Below are 14,820 nucleotides of genomic sequence, written 5' to 3'. Positions count from 1 at the left end.
TCCCTCTTTCTCAGAGACTTCATCCTCTCCATACCTCTGTGTGTCTTGCAATCCCCTTTCTCTCTTTGGCACCTGCCTCCATTGCCTGCAGGTCTCTACCTCCAAGAAGCAAGGCAAGACTCACATTGGAAGAGGCACAGCAGGGATGAGACAGAGAAGGAACTCACAGGAGAAACAGATCTTCTTCATCCCCTGAGTTAGCCCAACACCACTCCCCAGCCTGTGACCCAGCCCCACACACCAGACACAGCCCTACTGAAGATGCCTGTTTGGGTTGGGATGAAGCAACATGGACACTTGCACAGATGCTGTGCTACCACGTGCGAGATAAACTAGGCAGGGAGGAAGCTCAAATCCCATCCAGTTCTCTTCAAGCAAGGCTTTATATCATCTCCCTCTCTTCACAGGCACTGGTGTGTCATGTGTGTGTATCTCAGGGCTGTCCTTGGCCAGTCAGTGGTGGGTCTGCAGAGGGTGCAAGGGGGAGGTGAAGTGCTGGGTGCCAGGGATGGCCAGCTGCCAGTCATGGCCTGTACCAGGGACCCCTTGGTCCCCTGACACACACACACACAAACACGCGGCGTGGCTGCTCGGGGAAGCCCAGCCAAGAAGCCTGTCCTTTACCACTGAATCTCTACTCTGTTTCCTAAGTGACAAGCCACAAACACCCTTTCTCTTCCCAAACAAACAGAGGCTTGAGTGAATCACTGCCTTGGCCCTGGCACATGGCCCCCCGGTCATTACGGATTCTCCTCCGGCATCCAGCCCGCTGCGAATGACAGCACTCAGCCATGTCAGCAGAGTCCACAGGCTGAACCTCCCTTTCCCCACAGCATCCCTCTGTGCAGCCTGAAGCATTGCGCATGCCTTCGCATCCCTCCTTCCCATCCCTCTCCTCTCCCCCAGTGTTTAGGCCTACAGCCTGTCCCATATAAAGGTAGGGGAAACTGAGGCACAGTACGGTGATGAGTGAGAGAGTTCACTACAATTAGGAGTCAGGAGTCCTTAGCAACTAAGTTTGGTAGACAGTGTTACCACTTGACTTTAACCCCCAAAAGCTCATTTTGCTGGGCTTTAAAGTAAAACTGGCTCTGGATTGCTAAACCAAATCAACTAATTCTCCTCCTAATCACCAGAAATTTGTACACATCCACACACAGGCATTAGGGGAACCACTCCTCACCACCTTTCTGCCCTTAGGCCCCCCAGCACAAACAAAATTACCTCTTTCAGCAAGACAAGCACTTTAGTGACAGAAAAAAAATCTGGAAAAAAATCTGAAAAAAAAAAATCTGCAGCATAACAGAGTGTGCACTCATATTCTGTCCCGATGAGCACCTGCTTCGAATGGGGCTGTCTCAGCTTTCACTCATGGTGCAGCCCCATGTTCTGCCAAAATGATCCTATGAGGAATGATAACGCTTGTCCCAGGCCATGTGCACTGTCCATGGGGTTGTGGAGTGGTCAAGGCTGGAGAACAACATCCTCCTGCTGGGACAATGCTTTCCTCCCCTTCCTTTTTAGCGCAGTGCCTGCGCTCCTCCAAGCCAGTGCCATCCTCTCGTCCCTGTCCATAGGCTCTCCAGAGCAGAGGGTGAAACACAGCTCAAAAACCCTTGGGGGGAGCCAGTCAGAGATGTGGCTATCAGCCAGAGGACACACTTCTCTCCCTAGGATCTCCTTGAACCTGGGGTGATACTAAGAGAGATGAAGTTGCAGGGAGATGGGTTTCTGCCTCACCATGCATCACTTCTCGAGGCACCTGGGAGACCAGGGCTGTTGTTACTCCTGAGAGGGGAAAGCAGATGCCTGGTGTGGGACATGGCTTGCTCCCAGACTGTAATGTAACCCTCTTTCAAACTGGCGTGCCCGACAGGAGGGACTGAACCAGGCTGCCTGCAGTGTGCAATTACATCTGTCAGATTAGCCAGAGCACACACAATCCGGAGTGTGTGCCAGATGTGGCACACAAACAACACTAGAGCCAGCATCAAGCTAGAGTTGTACAGACAGATAATACCCAACACAACATAAACCTTGCCAGTACAGAGTTAAGCCAACGTTGTTTTCTAAACAAATCTGAAACAGCAGAGTGAATTCATACCGGATCAACATTTTCCACCATGTAGCTGCAGCAGTTTTGACCCAGTACCAAGCTCCCTAGAGCTGGATTTATTGTCATGTCCACCCTGAGTCAGTGCCAAAGCCACGTCCTGAGAGGGCTGAGGAATTTAACCAATGCCAAATGACTTTGGAGGCTCCATATGGGAAGAGCTTGCTTTCTGCAAACTCCCCAACAACAAAACCGAGTGTGACTGCCTGGGCACACTCCCTGCCAAGCTCCGGCCAAGAGGAAGAGTGACACATCAACAGTGCTACAGTCACTCCATCACACTCCAGACACACAGGTGCGCACACACAGTAGGGTGAGAACCACTAGGGAAAAGATCACTTCACAGTATTGTCAGCTGGCAGCAGCATCCAGAAACAATCCTGCTGGGGAAAGTCAGCCCTTCCCGAGACTGACCAAAGCCGGTCCTGCCCAGCATGGGAGTCACAAACGATGAAAAGTGAGGAAAGGGTGCTGAAAGAGAAAAAAGCAGGGTTCGGGGTACCCTGAAAGAGGGAGAGAAACACCTTAGTGCCACCAAAGAGAAGTTAAAAGGCAGCAGTTCATGTGGAAGGGTAGATATTGTGGTGGTTGGACAGGGGGATTGAGAAACTGTAGATGAGGAGAACTGACAGGAGGGTCCTGTGGAGGCAGCAGGGAGATGCACTGGAACATGCCCTGGAAGACACCTTCCTTGTCAGCATCACCAGATGGGGCCTGGGCAGGAGGAGAGCAACTCATCACCTCCTTCAGGGGACACCACACCAGCACCACTGCCAGGGTTGCACAGCAACACAGACCCTGCCAGTTTCTTCCCCTCAGAGGAAGGCAACAGTCCCCAAAATCTGACTCAGAAAACCCTGGTTTCTTCCAAACTCTGTGCAGAACCTGAAAGCACGGCCTGGCTGGTTGCGAACTCCCAAATCTCCCCTCTAAAATCCACTCCTCTGAGATTGTCTGCTGCCTTGCTAGCAGCTCATTTCTTTAGGGTCTATTCTGGGGAAAGGCATCTCCAGGCACGGTCGTGCTCCTTGAGGACTGGCAGCATGTCTGGGCCTGCCCAGGCAATGGGAGAAACAGCTGCTCCCACTCCCCTCCCATTCCGACACCACAGCAGATCCAGCAGCACGAAAACATGGCATGGAAATAGTGCAGCTGATCTTCCTGCTTTCCCTGCAGAGGAGCTGAGGAAAGGGGCACTGAGGGCAGCCCCGGGCGGCAGGAGGCCCTTTCAGGTGCTCCCAAGGGTTTTTCGCCCCAAAATGGGTCAGGCTTAGCACAGGGCCCCTTCACTGCCTGTGCAGGGCACACGGCGTTCCCAGCTTATGAAACACACTCTCTCCAGTAGGAAAACATCCCTTCCAGCTGGGAAGGAGCACCAGAGGACAGCAGATAAGCAGTGACAAAAAGCATGCCCATCACCCCAAAAGCTATGCCAGGGTGGGCTGGGTATTCAGAGGAGGTACCTGGCTAGGAAATGGAGGCCAGCATCTTCCGTGGGGAACTGGGATACCCAAAATATCCATGAGATGAGGAGGGAGGGGGAATTCTACCCTGCATGCCCCACTCCCAGTAGCATGATGCCCCCTCCTGCTCTGCTGCAAGATGCATCCCCGAGGGGACCCAGGCCAGGGTTGCAGAGCCCAGCCATGCTGCTGGCCAGGCTGCAGCAGAGTCAGCCAGGCTGCCCCTTCTCCCAAGAAGTAGGGGAGGTGGAGGAAAATGACGAATGAAGAAGAGCAGACAGGTGTGTGCCAAGTGAGGGATGGGAAAGGGGCGGAATGCACTCGGGACTGCGTGCAGGGGACCCGCAGCGCTTCCCTCGGCTGCTCTGCAAACAACCCCTCCCTGCACACGCCTGCAGAGCCGCAAGAAAAGGGGCTCGGGGGGAGGGAGCAGCTCTCCGTTGTGGGGAGGGCGCTGATGAAAGCTTAGATTTTGTTCACAGCATAGCAGAAACCCCTGCCCTTCCCCTCCCTCACACCTCTGGGGAACAAGCAACAAGAGGGAGGGAGGGAGGGATGAAGAGAGGCACAGGCAGAGGTGCCGAGGTTGGCTTACCTCACGGTGCCTGCACTGGGGTGCCCGGGTGCGCGGGAGGTAAATCCGGGGCTCTGCTCTCCTCGGCGAGTGCTGGAAAAGGTCTCTGTTCAGTCACATCAAGGAGTGGCCTGTGTGTAGGTGCTCCAGCTCACCGCTCGATCGAAGCTGCCATGGATTCATTGCGAACGACTTTGCCTTCTGTGAGGAGAGGAGGAAAGGGGAGGGAAAAAAGGAAAAAATCACCAGCTTAAGACTTGGAGGGTAGATTCACTTCTTTCTTAGGTTTCCAATGGCAACTGAATATGCCACAGATGAAGATCCAGGGTGTGTGTGTGTGTGTGTGAATGTGTGTGCGTGTGGGAGGGACGGAGAGATGCACAGCTGCTGAGTCCACAGGCAGTGTGGGGTGTGAGCTAGTCAGGGCGTATCAGTGATTAGGGGAACAGACAACTGGACACGGGCAGCAGAGCAGACAGACAGCCAGATGGAAGGAGACTTAAAGGATGGGAAGAGGTTGGCCTGTATCCTAAGAGCCTGGTTGTCCCACTGCATACAAAAAGGAGAGAGCACCTGACCCAGAGCAGGGTAAGATGCTGATGGAGCTGCACTGGGAGAAGGTGAAGTGTGCTTACACACACGGCTGCATGCACACAGACACGCCACCTCCCAGCCCTGCTCACATCACCCAGGCACGCCCCCCTGCAAGGATGCTGTTCACACTCAGAACACACACGCTGTACACACACGCACACACACACACACACACATTCACACTCACTGGTCTTTTCACACCACCATGCACCACCTTGCGTACAACCTCTAAAAATTCAGTCCCTCTAAAGGATGAGGTGCTTCTCTTCTTCACGTTCATCCTGCACCTACAAGGTTGCACATCTGTATTAAGATGTACATGTGATATTTCAGACAACCATCACACAACCACATCAGCTCCACCCAGCCTGTTCCACCACTCGTATGAGTACACAGTAAAAACATTTTTACATGGCATAGCAAATAGCGATCCCTGCAGAAATACACGCTGAATACCCAAACACATCTACCACACACAAACTCTTGACTCCTTATACATAACTGTTACTGCACAAACACATAGCATTTAATAAGCCCACTCTCATAACAAAGACCATGAACAAAAAGTGCCACGTACACACACACACACACACATCTATATCGGTGCACCAGCAAATCACAACACACACATCTATAAGAAAATGAGGTCACATAAAACATCCTCATGCACTCAGGAACATAAGTCAAGCAAGCACCACTGGCTGTATATCATACAGATATAGTCTATTTATGAATTGCCTGCAGCATACGAACTGATCGTATCAGACACTGTTACCTACCTAAACTCAGCCCACACAGTGGCATAGCATCCTTCTGCATCTTAAATGCTAGCCCCAGCAAACACCAGACATATTCTGTCACGTGAAAAACACAAATACTCATCAACATCCAACACAGGCAGATAAACACAAACTACACATGAAGCACAGACAGTCAGCATCATTCACTCCCCCCAAAAAAATCAAAGACAAGACATTCTTGAAAATTAGGAAGCTGGAACTAACTTTGGAGACAGCTGTATTCTGTACAACTGCATGGGTGCACATGCACACATGCATCGCTGCCGCACCAACTCTGCTTTAGCTGCCTCCATCTCTGAGATTTTCCCCTTTTTTCCACTTTCTCTAATTCTGCCCATTCTACAATCTCCCATGTATCTGTCCGCTGACACATGTTGCAGCTCCTGGGGGCAAGGTCTCTGGAGCAGAAATCCTGGAAAAGCATCCACACTCATCCCTTCTCTTACTCTCCGTTCTGGTGTTGGATGTGCATAATTTGCATGCAAAGAAGAGTGTGCAGTCCCACCTGCCCTGAGTGCTGTGAAACTGGCTGATAGTGGCATCAGGGGATGTGACTGCAAAACCTAAGCATAGTGAAGATGCACATAGACCTGTATGGGAAACAGAGATCTGACCAGGAAGGAGCCAGTTTCCCCCAGGCCCCAGGAAGGACAAGGAAATACATGACGTGTGTAAGAAGGAGCAAGGGAATAAGGAGAGATCGGCCTGGCAGCAGGGACAGCACAGCGAGCACTCTGCCAGGCTTGTTTAACAAGCTCGGTAGTGTCACAGCACGATGCTGCTAGCAGTGACGGACAACAACCAGGGTTCGACATCAGGACAAGCAGGTGTACCTGTGTGCCCCTGGGAAATGGGAGAGGCATGGGAAAGCATGGGGTTTCCAGGGTGAAAGAGTAGCTGAGTGTGCATGCAACACCAGGTATTTGGTGCAGGAGTCCATGGCTGTCCTGGGATCACTGGAGCAGTGGTGGCACAGATACAAAAGGAAGAGCTCACGGACACAAAGGCATGGCTTGTACACATGCAATGCAGGGGTTGTTGCAGTTGGGTCTAGCCCCAGCCACATGGAGGAAATATGGAAGGTGTCCCAAAAACTCTTGTGCTGTGTTATTGGACAGGCATGGGCTTTGAGCACGTACAGATACACCTCAGTGTAGGTCAGTGGAGCATACATTGCAATAGCCTCTTTCAGGGGCTCCCTGCTCTCACAAATATTACATGCCCCAGCACCCTGCTTCCACAGTCCTTCACCAAACACCCTCAGCATGCAACTACACCTTCCCCACCATTGCTCAGGCATGCCAGCTCTCCACAACCGAAAGCCACCTACTTCCCACATTCCCCCAGAGCACTCCCACCTTCCATTCATGCACCACATGCATGTTCATGCAGCAGCATGAGAGCAGCCAGAAGAAACATGTGGGGAAGCCTCCACCACCACCTCAACCCCTCCAAAACACCCCCTCCTCCCCTCTGCCTCCACTGCTACCACCACCATTCACTTTCCTGAAGCGCTTTGAAGGAGTAAAAAAATTTCCTCTCTCAGCCAAACTTGGCCCATGCACCCAGGCAATTTCAGCTTGCTATGAACATCGGTTCCTCGGCACTGTTCTCAACTGTACCTGCGTGCCACTTCCCACAAACATCCATTGTGCATTACAGGAGATGAATAATTCAGGCTGAAAGGGGACAAGCAAGAGTCTTTTGGGTCTCAGCAAGGCATGTGTACAGAGCAGAATGGAGATGGAGTTGCCTCATTTGGTCAAAGCTAACAGATGCTGCCAAACCTGGAAAAGCCACTGTGGCCTGAAATGCTGCTTGGGTTAAAGTACAGTCATGAGGGCAATTTAAAGAGGCATTTGGACTCAGAAATTCTAATAGGGGCTGAGAAGTAACACAGAGGTGTTGGGCATGGATAGGCAAGGAGGATCTTCATTTCTGAGACACTTAGCACTGACCTAAGCAGCTGAAGAGAGCCACTAGTGGAAAAAGGAATAATCAGCCTAAACTGACCTCCAAACCTCCTGCTCCCGTGCTTCAGAGGCATGGAAGAAGCACCATGACTAGCTAAACAAAGGAAAAGGGATAGCAAAAGCACAGCAAACAGGACCCAAGTGGTACGCATATGTGAGTTTGTATGTGTGCACTGGTGTGGTATTCATGTTGCTCATTCTCAAAAGGATGTGTTTTTGCTTCACCTTCACATTCCAGTTTTGTGCTGGCATGCGGGAAGATCTGGAAGACACAAACATACATGTGTCTGTCAATGTTTCCCTGAGTGAATCCATCTGCCTGGGATAGTGGTGAAAGGGGGTAACATGGACAGTGTGGTGCCACGTGTGCATGCGGGTGTGCGGGAATGCGTGGCCTGGGGTGAGCATCTCTGTGTTGGTGTTGTGCGTGTGCCTGCTGTGGGTAGTGGACACCAGGAATCAGTGTCTGGGATGTGCATGTGTACATGTGTGCATCAAGTGCTGTACTGCAGGGTGAACAGCTTCTGTGTGTGTGAATTTGCTCTTTGTGAGGTGTCATAGGGAGCAATGTGTCCTCTGTGGATTGCCCTGTGTGTGTGGCAGCATTTACTCTTTTGTGTGACACCGGTGTGTTACTGCACACATGCAGAGTGAGCATCCTTTTGAAAGCAATGCTGTGCAACACCACAAAACTGTAGAAAGTGTGCGTGTGCTGCATGCAACCCTGGGAGCACACAAGTTTGCAGGGATGGGATCCCCTCTCTGGGTGGAACAGTCCATCTGGCTCCTGTACTGCCTCTCCTCCTGATCTCTGCTTTTCCTTTCTCGCCTTCCCTCAGGTCCCCTTGCTGACTGGCAGCAGCATGCTCTGCCCTGGGAACCAACTCCCACACACCATACAGCGAGGGAACTCCTTTCTTTGCAGTTCCCTGGTATTTTCCAGTACCAAGAGCCAGAAAGTGAAGAAAAACCTCACTGGGCAACCAGAACTGGACCTATTCCCTTTCCATGGCCTTGTCATCTTTTTCCAACTCCCAGGAACAGCATCACAAACTCAAAGACCTTCACCCAAAGCCACAAACTTTCACCCCAAATCCCCCTAAGCACTACAATCCAGACTCATATCTTGCATTCATGGGCCATCTCAAGCTGACACACCTCAGGTAAGGCAACTCAAGGTAACAGAGTTAGGAGAGAGCCGTCCCTATAGCTAGAGTAGGGAGAGGCTGCTGCAGCTGCAGTGATGCCTGCCTGACTCTCAGCTCCCCAGCCAGAATCACCCACAGCTGGGGTTGGTGTAAAAAATATTTTGCATGAAGTGCAGTCAGCACAGCTCACACTCACCCCTGTGGAGTCAAGCAACACAGCTGCTCTGTCATTGCTCCCATAAGAAGGCTAAACCTTTGGCCAGGTCCCGCAGGTACTGAGCAATTTCCAGGCTAGGTTCCAAAGCATGGAGCCTGCCCACTTGGAACACCTCCTGGGGCAGTGGGACTTGAGCAAGATGAAAACTCCAAAGACATTTCTTTATTAACCAGTTCTGCAGATCACTACCTTCCTCCCAAACACCTCTACTTGTTTGTTCTGCGGCTGATCTAAATTACTCAACTCCCCAAACTGAAATGCGAACAACTGGCCTCCATTTCAGGCTTTGCTTTTGCCCTATATCCCACTTCGCACCTATTCCCTCTGGAGGACAAAACTAGCACACAAGATCCACTTGTGAAAATATGCACACCTTCCCTGGAAGGCTTCATGGGCTCCCAGCAAGACCCAGTTTTGTCCAGGCCCAGGAATATACAGTTTTGCCTTGAAATGCAGCCTAACACTTACGCATCATCTGTTTATCCTCAACTGCAATCCTGGATCTGCGGTATCACCAAACTTCACCCAATCCAGACACTGAAAGCCTAGCCTCTAAGCTATATTTTCACCTCTTTAATTTGTGTCCAGGTTTCTTCTGAACCCAGCCTTTCACTCTACATATAAGAGTGCTCAGTGCCATATCTCTTCTCTGATGTTTTTTCCACACTGTACAAGACAGATTGGGAAACTCTGGCTCTCTGACCCACTGTGCAGCAGCAGTCATGACCCACAGTGCAGGTGTCCAGGAGACAGGTCAGGATCTTGCCAGGTTTTCTTTTCCCGGAGAGGAGTCCTGCTCACGGCTAACACCGTTTGGGTGACCTTTTCACTGCTGACAATCACAACCAGAAAAATAGCTCTTTCTCATAGTATTTAAATGCCCACCACATATAGCGCAGAGCCAGTCTCAAAGCCTATTTGGGGCTCTCCCCTGTGCAGCACCACAGCATTGCTACTTCATTCACTCCAGTTCTTCCCTTACACTGAGGTCTTGCCTTCCAGCCCTGCATCCACTTTGGCTTCATGAGCAGCTCCTGCGATGCCTTTCCTGCATCCTGCCCTGCAGCTCCACTAGCTTTCCAGGCCCCACCGGGCATGCAGAGAGTGAGCCCCTGATTACCATTCAAGCTGGATTCTCATTAGGCAGAAATGCCCCTCCAGGAGATCCATTAACAGTCCGTAAGGTTAACTTAATCCAGCCAGTCTTGTGTGGTCTCTGCCCAAATTCCCTATTACATTAACAATCTTGAGCTTTAATTAGCATGTGAGGCAGAGGTGGCATTATTAATGGAGATAATATGGAGCATTAGGAATAAACAGGCCAGGCTGTCTCTCCCCCACCATGCATGCAAATCCTCTTCTGTGCAGAAACAGCATGAGCTTCCCCCACTGACAGCACATGCTGAGGGGCTGGGGTGCCCCAGACTGGAGACAAACCCTGAGGCGTACCGTACCGTACCATTAGGCTGATGCAGGAGGACTAGGGAACAGAAATGAGATGCCAGAGAGACTGTTCATCTGCTTGGGAGATGAGGAGCTACTAATGGGAAGACTATAGGGAGGCAAGTCCTTTCACTGGGAAGGAGCAGTCATGTCCCTGGCTAATTCAGCCATCCCATCTTTCTGGTAGGCTTGGGAAACCAAGAACAAGGGTATGTGAATCTCTATTCCCTACATGCTTGATTCACACGATGTGTGCACGATGGATAACACGATGGGTGTATGCACTTGAACACTGCATGTAAGGAGGGGCTGGCTGTCTGATGGGGAACAGGCTGTAGGAACTGGCTGCAGCTGGGAAAGATGCTCCTCGTGAATCTCCTTTCTGACCACTGAGTCCCAGTAAGCTGAGAATACAGGACAGGACAGAGGGAGTTCAGGTGAAGGAGAGAAGCAGTCACTTGTGGGACCAAAGAACAAATGGATGGGGGCTCCCACGTGGTGCAGATTGATCATGGGGTAGGGAAGGGACAAGTCCCTTCTGGGACAGGCTGGTGGCTGGCTGCACGGGTAGCTGGCCAAATCAGCTTTGTCATCACAGGTGAAGGGGCAGCCTGGTGCAAACCCTCTTCTTGCCCAAGCAGAGACAGTTGTTCCATGGGGAGAAGACACCCTGGGTAGAGGAGAGGAAGACTGATGCTGCCAGCAGCACCGAGGGGCTGGGGGAGCAAAGGGCACAAACTGGTCAGGGATGCACTGTGTGTCAGCTGTGAGAGGAGAGATCACAAGCTTAACACCTTCTTCTAATACATGAACTTGCAAAACCGTAAGACAAAACAGGGGAGGAGAGAAGAAGAAAAAGCCAAACCAAAGGAGCAGAGCCTAATGACAAGACCTCTGGACTGCTAATCACACCTCCAGCAGCACCCAGCAGGCTGGGGCCAAAGAGAGAAGCTTGCCTCAGGGACCCACAACCACAGAGAGTGGCATCCTGGCTTGTTCCTGAGGCCTGACCCCTGCTGTTCCAGCCGTACATATCTCCACTGTATCAGTATGCCCCTCCAGGCTTTGCAGAAGGGCTGCACTGAGGGCAACCATCCCTGAAGCACAGGGTGATGTCCCTGTGCCTGGGCCCTGGAGCACCAGACCAGTGCTAAGTATCCTTGCTTAGCGCAGAGCAGTGCCTCAGGCTGGGCTGCTCTCTCCCAGGACTGCACTCAGCATCAGCCCAGCTGCCTTTGCATGCCCAGAGGCACAGCAGGCAAAGATGGAGGCCCTGAGCAGAGCCCAGCTCTTCCACTTTCCAGCACAGCAAGCTCCCACTCCCCCAGGCCCACCAGCCAGCCCCTGCCAAATCCATTTGTCCAATCTTGCGCTTTCTACTAATCCTGTTGAGCCATCCTTTAAGTTGCTCTGAGGCAGAGATAGAAAATACAAAGATGCCTTAAGAAGCTTCCCCTGACCTTGCTCAATTCAAGATAAAGGGCTTTGATTTAAAAAATTACAGTGGGGGTCTGTCACTGATCCATTGCGTGGATTAAAGGAAAACAAACAGAGACACAGGATGCAGCTGGTGCTAGGTGAGCAGACAGAGATGCGAAGAAAGGTTACAACCAGCATGGGGGAGGAGGCAAAACAAAAGAAAGGAATGAAAGTGAGAGGGGAGGAAGAAAAAATAACTTCTCCCTCGCCATCTGCATACTCGAGTATTGGTAGAAAAGCTTTGTACACACAACATGTCCCAACACCTTCCTTGGTCTGTAAGGAAGAGTGAGGCAGCGGCACATTCCCATGGTGTGATCAGGCTGGGAGGTGCTGGGACTGGGGAAGAGCTCCTTGCCCCATGAGAGGCTCACAATGGGGGACCTGACTGAAATCTCAAATTGTAAGTGCCTGCTACAGAGTTTGTCATTACTATCTCTTTGTTTGATGTTGTTCAGGGCTTTCTGCCTTCACCCCTTGACCCTTCCCTTACACCAGACCTCTCCCCTCATCTCCTCCCCTTCCTGTCAGTACTGTCCCTCACTCTTGTCCTGGTCACATTTGACTGCATCTAAGCCGACTTCCCAACACCTACCTCAATCCTGTATAGCCCTTAATTCAAAGGTTACTCAGAACAGTTTTCCTTTGTAGGAAATGTCATAAGGACTACTGAGTGCACCTTCTTTCCCTGAACCCTCCAATATTTGTTGCACCCCACCAGGGCCTTTTATTCCCTGGCATGAGCCTGTTTTCTCCCTCTGAACCTATTCTGTTTGAAGACCACTTACAGGATGGCTGATGTTCATTTTCATTCATCTTTTACAGGCACGTTAACCAGAAAATGAAGTTTAGAGATGAACAATGTTAAAAAATGCTAAAAATATGGCTACAACAGATGAGGAGAAGGCTGACTTACTCCACAACTTTTTTTGTCTCAGTCTTCAATGGTAGCATCTCTTCCCACACCACTTGAGTGGATGGACAGCAGGATGGGGACTGGGGGAGCAAAGTGCTTCCCACTGTAAGTAAAGTTTGGGTTCATGATTACCTGAACATACACAAATCTATGAGATCTGACAAGATGCATCCCAGAGTCCTGAGGGAATTGGCTGATGCAGTTACCAAGCTGCTCTCCATGATATTTGAAAAGTCATGGCAGTGAGATTAAGTCCCAGGTGACTAGGAAAAATGGAAACACTGTACCCATCTTTGTAGAGGGTAGAAAGGAGAACCCTGGAAACTAACAAACTGTCAGCATCACCTCTGTGCCTGGGAAGATCATGGAAGATCTCCTTCCTATTTTTCAAGCCTCCTAAGAGCCTGCCCAGTTCTGTCTTGATGGCCAAGGGCACCCTCAACTGGTTTCAGAATTTTTGCCCAGCTTCTTGATCTCCTCCTACCCCATGCCAGTGCAGCTGACTGAAACGTTTTTGCCTATGTGGGAACCTGGGTGCAACTCATTGCTGTGGTGTGCTTCCCTCCTAGCAATGCCCCATGTCCTGTTCTAAAAGCTGCACCACTGTAGCCAAGAAAGAGGCAGCTGATAGATGCAGAAAGATGAAAAGTGAAGGGATACTGGAAAAGAGACAGCAGAGACCATAAAGTGAGACAGGTCTATAAAACCACAGATGACCCAGGTAGAGTAGAGGAGAGAGGTGTTAACTGTCTGTTCCCACTCAAAAATCAAAGGTCAGGAAATTAAACCAGAAAGATACAGCTTCAAGACAAACTGCATGTTTATGCTGCAGAACTTCCTACCACGAGATTCTGAGGACCGTAGCTTTACCCAGTTCCAAAAATTGGTTGGACAAATTCAGGGAAGAAACAAATCTATTGACAACTACAAAGTGTACAACAGATCTTCTAGCCCCGGGTCCCTCAGACACACAACACTGGAGGCTGAGTGTTCAGAGGAAGTGATGTTACACAGTTGTCTTGTCTGTATGCCCTTCCCTCTTCCACCCACAGCTGGAGATACTGCACCAGAAGGATCTCAGACCTGGCTCAGTAGGGTCCCTTCGATATTCCTGTGGTTTTCCATAGCCAGGCTGACCCATAAGTCATGGACAAACAGTAGCTCTGAGTAACAGTATCATTTTGGTGCATTACATCATTTTGGAGATAGACAGACAAGGGAGCAAACAACAGAGCCCATTCCTAGAAGGATTTGTTTTCCCCCTGACCTAAAGCTGGAAGGAGGTCTGATGTCATTTAAACCAGTCATTCCATACAGATCCTAGGAATAACATCTCTGCTTGAGCCCTAGCCCCCTTGATGCCTCATTCCAGACTTTTCTAAGACCAAATCCCCTTTGCCTGTTGATAAACATAGAGCTTTTTCAGTAGACCATCTGTAACAGGTCTAACCCTCTTGAACTCCCTTCCACTTCCATGACCTGTCTATCACACTATTCATGGCAGCCTCTCCACACTAATCCTTTTATTATGATCTCACTCAATTTTCCTGGCCTATGACTGCAATGAGGAGAAAAAAAAAGGAAGGCTATTAATCCTTCTGACCTTGTTGTCCCAATTCTGGACCATCTGTGACTAGGAATTTAGAGGAGGGAAGTCTGATCCTCCTGACCCCACTGTTGACCTCTTGCTTTGGGATGTTCAGCCTGTACTGTCCTAAAAAGTTGTTGTGACAAAGCCCCTACAGGCACTTCCTACAAGACTGCTTCCTAGACTATCTCTCCAGCCAGAGGTGAAGAGATGGAGGGAATTATGTCCTACACCTTCATCAGACTCTGTTTACTCATTCCTCCTGTATCACCTCTCTGCTCCCTCAACAACAGTGTCTGTGAGTTCTTCCCAGCCATGAGGCAGGGAATCAATAAAAGGTGAAAGACAATCAAACATGCCTCAGAATTTCCCTGGTAATGCTGCATACAAAGAAGAGGCCTTGTAGATCGCTCCACTTCCACCATTGGCAGAGTCTAGCTTGTTCCTCCCACCCCTTTTCACCACCACATTTCCTTGTGACAAGCAGTTGTGTCTCCATAAACCTGCCACAC

The 14,820-nt window shown here is 50.5% G+C and overlaps 1 long non-coding RNA gene across 1 annotated transcript in view; it reads right to left on the bottom strand.

Moving 5' to 3' along the window:
- The window catches only part of LOC114055410, a 50,036-nt gene that overhangs the window by 29,766 nt on the left and 5,450 nt on the right, over positions 1-14,820 (bottom strand). Inside the window, exon 2 of the long non-coding RNA XR_003570714.1 lies at positions 4,172-4,351. This is a non-coding gene — a long non-coding RNA (uncharacterized LOC114055410). The remainder of the gene's footprint in view (positions 1-4,171; positions 4,352-14,820) is intronic.

Source organism: Empidonax traillii, unplaced genomic scaffold, assembly GCF_003031625.1.
Source record: "Empidonax traillii isolate 1590-97213 ecotype Southwest subspecies unplaced genomic scaffold, ASM303162v1 scaffold55:size2822071, whole genome shotgun sequence".
Taxonomy (NCBI): domain Eukaryota; kingdom Metazoa; phylum Chordata; class Aves; order Passeriformes; family Tyrannidae; genus Empidonax; species Empidonax traillii.
The sequence above is the reverse complement of the archived record's forward strand: the minus strand, read 5'-3'. Positions and strand labels throughout refer to the sequence as shown.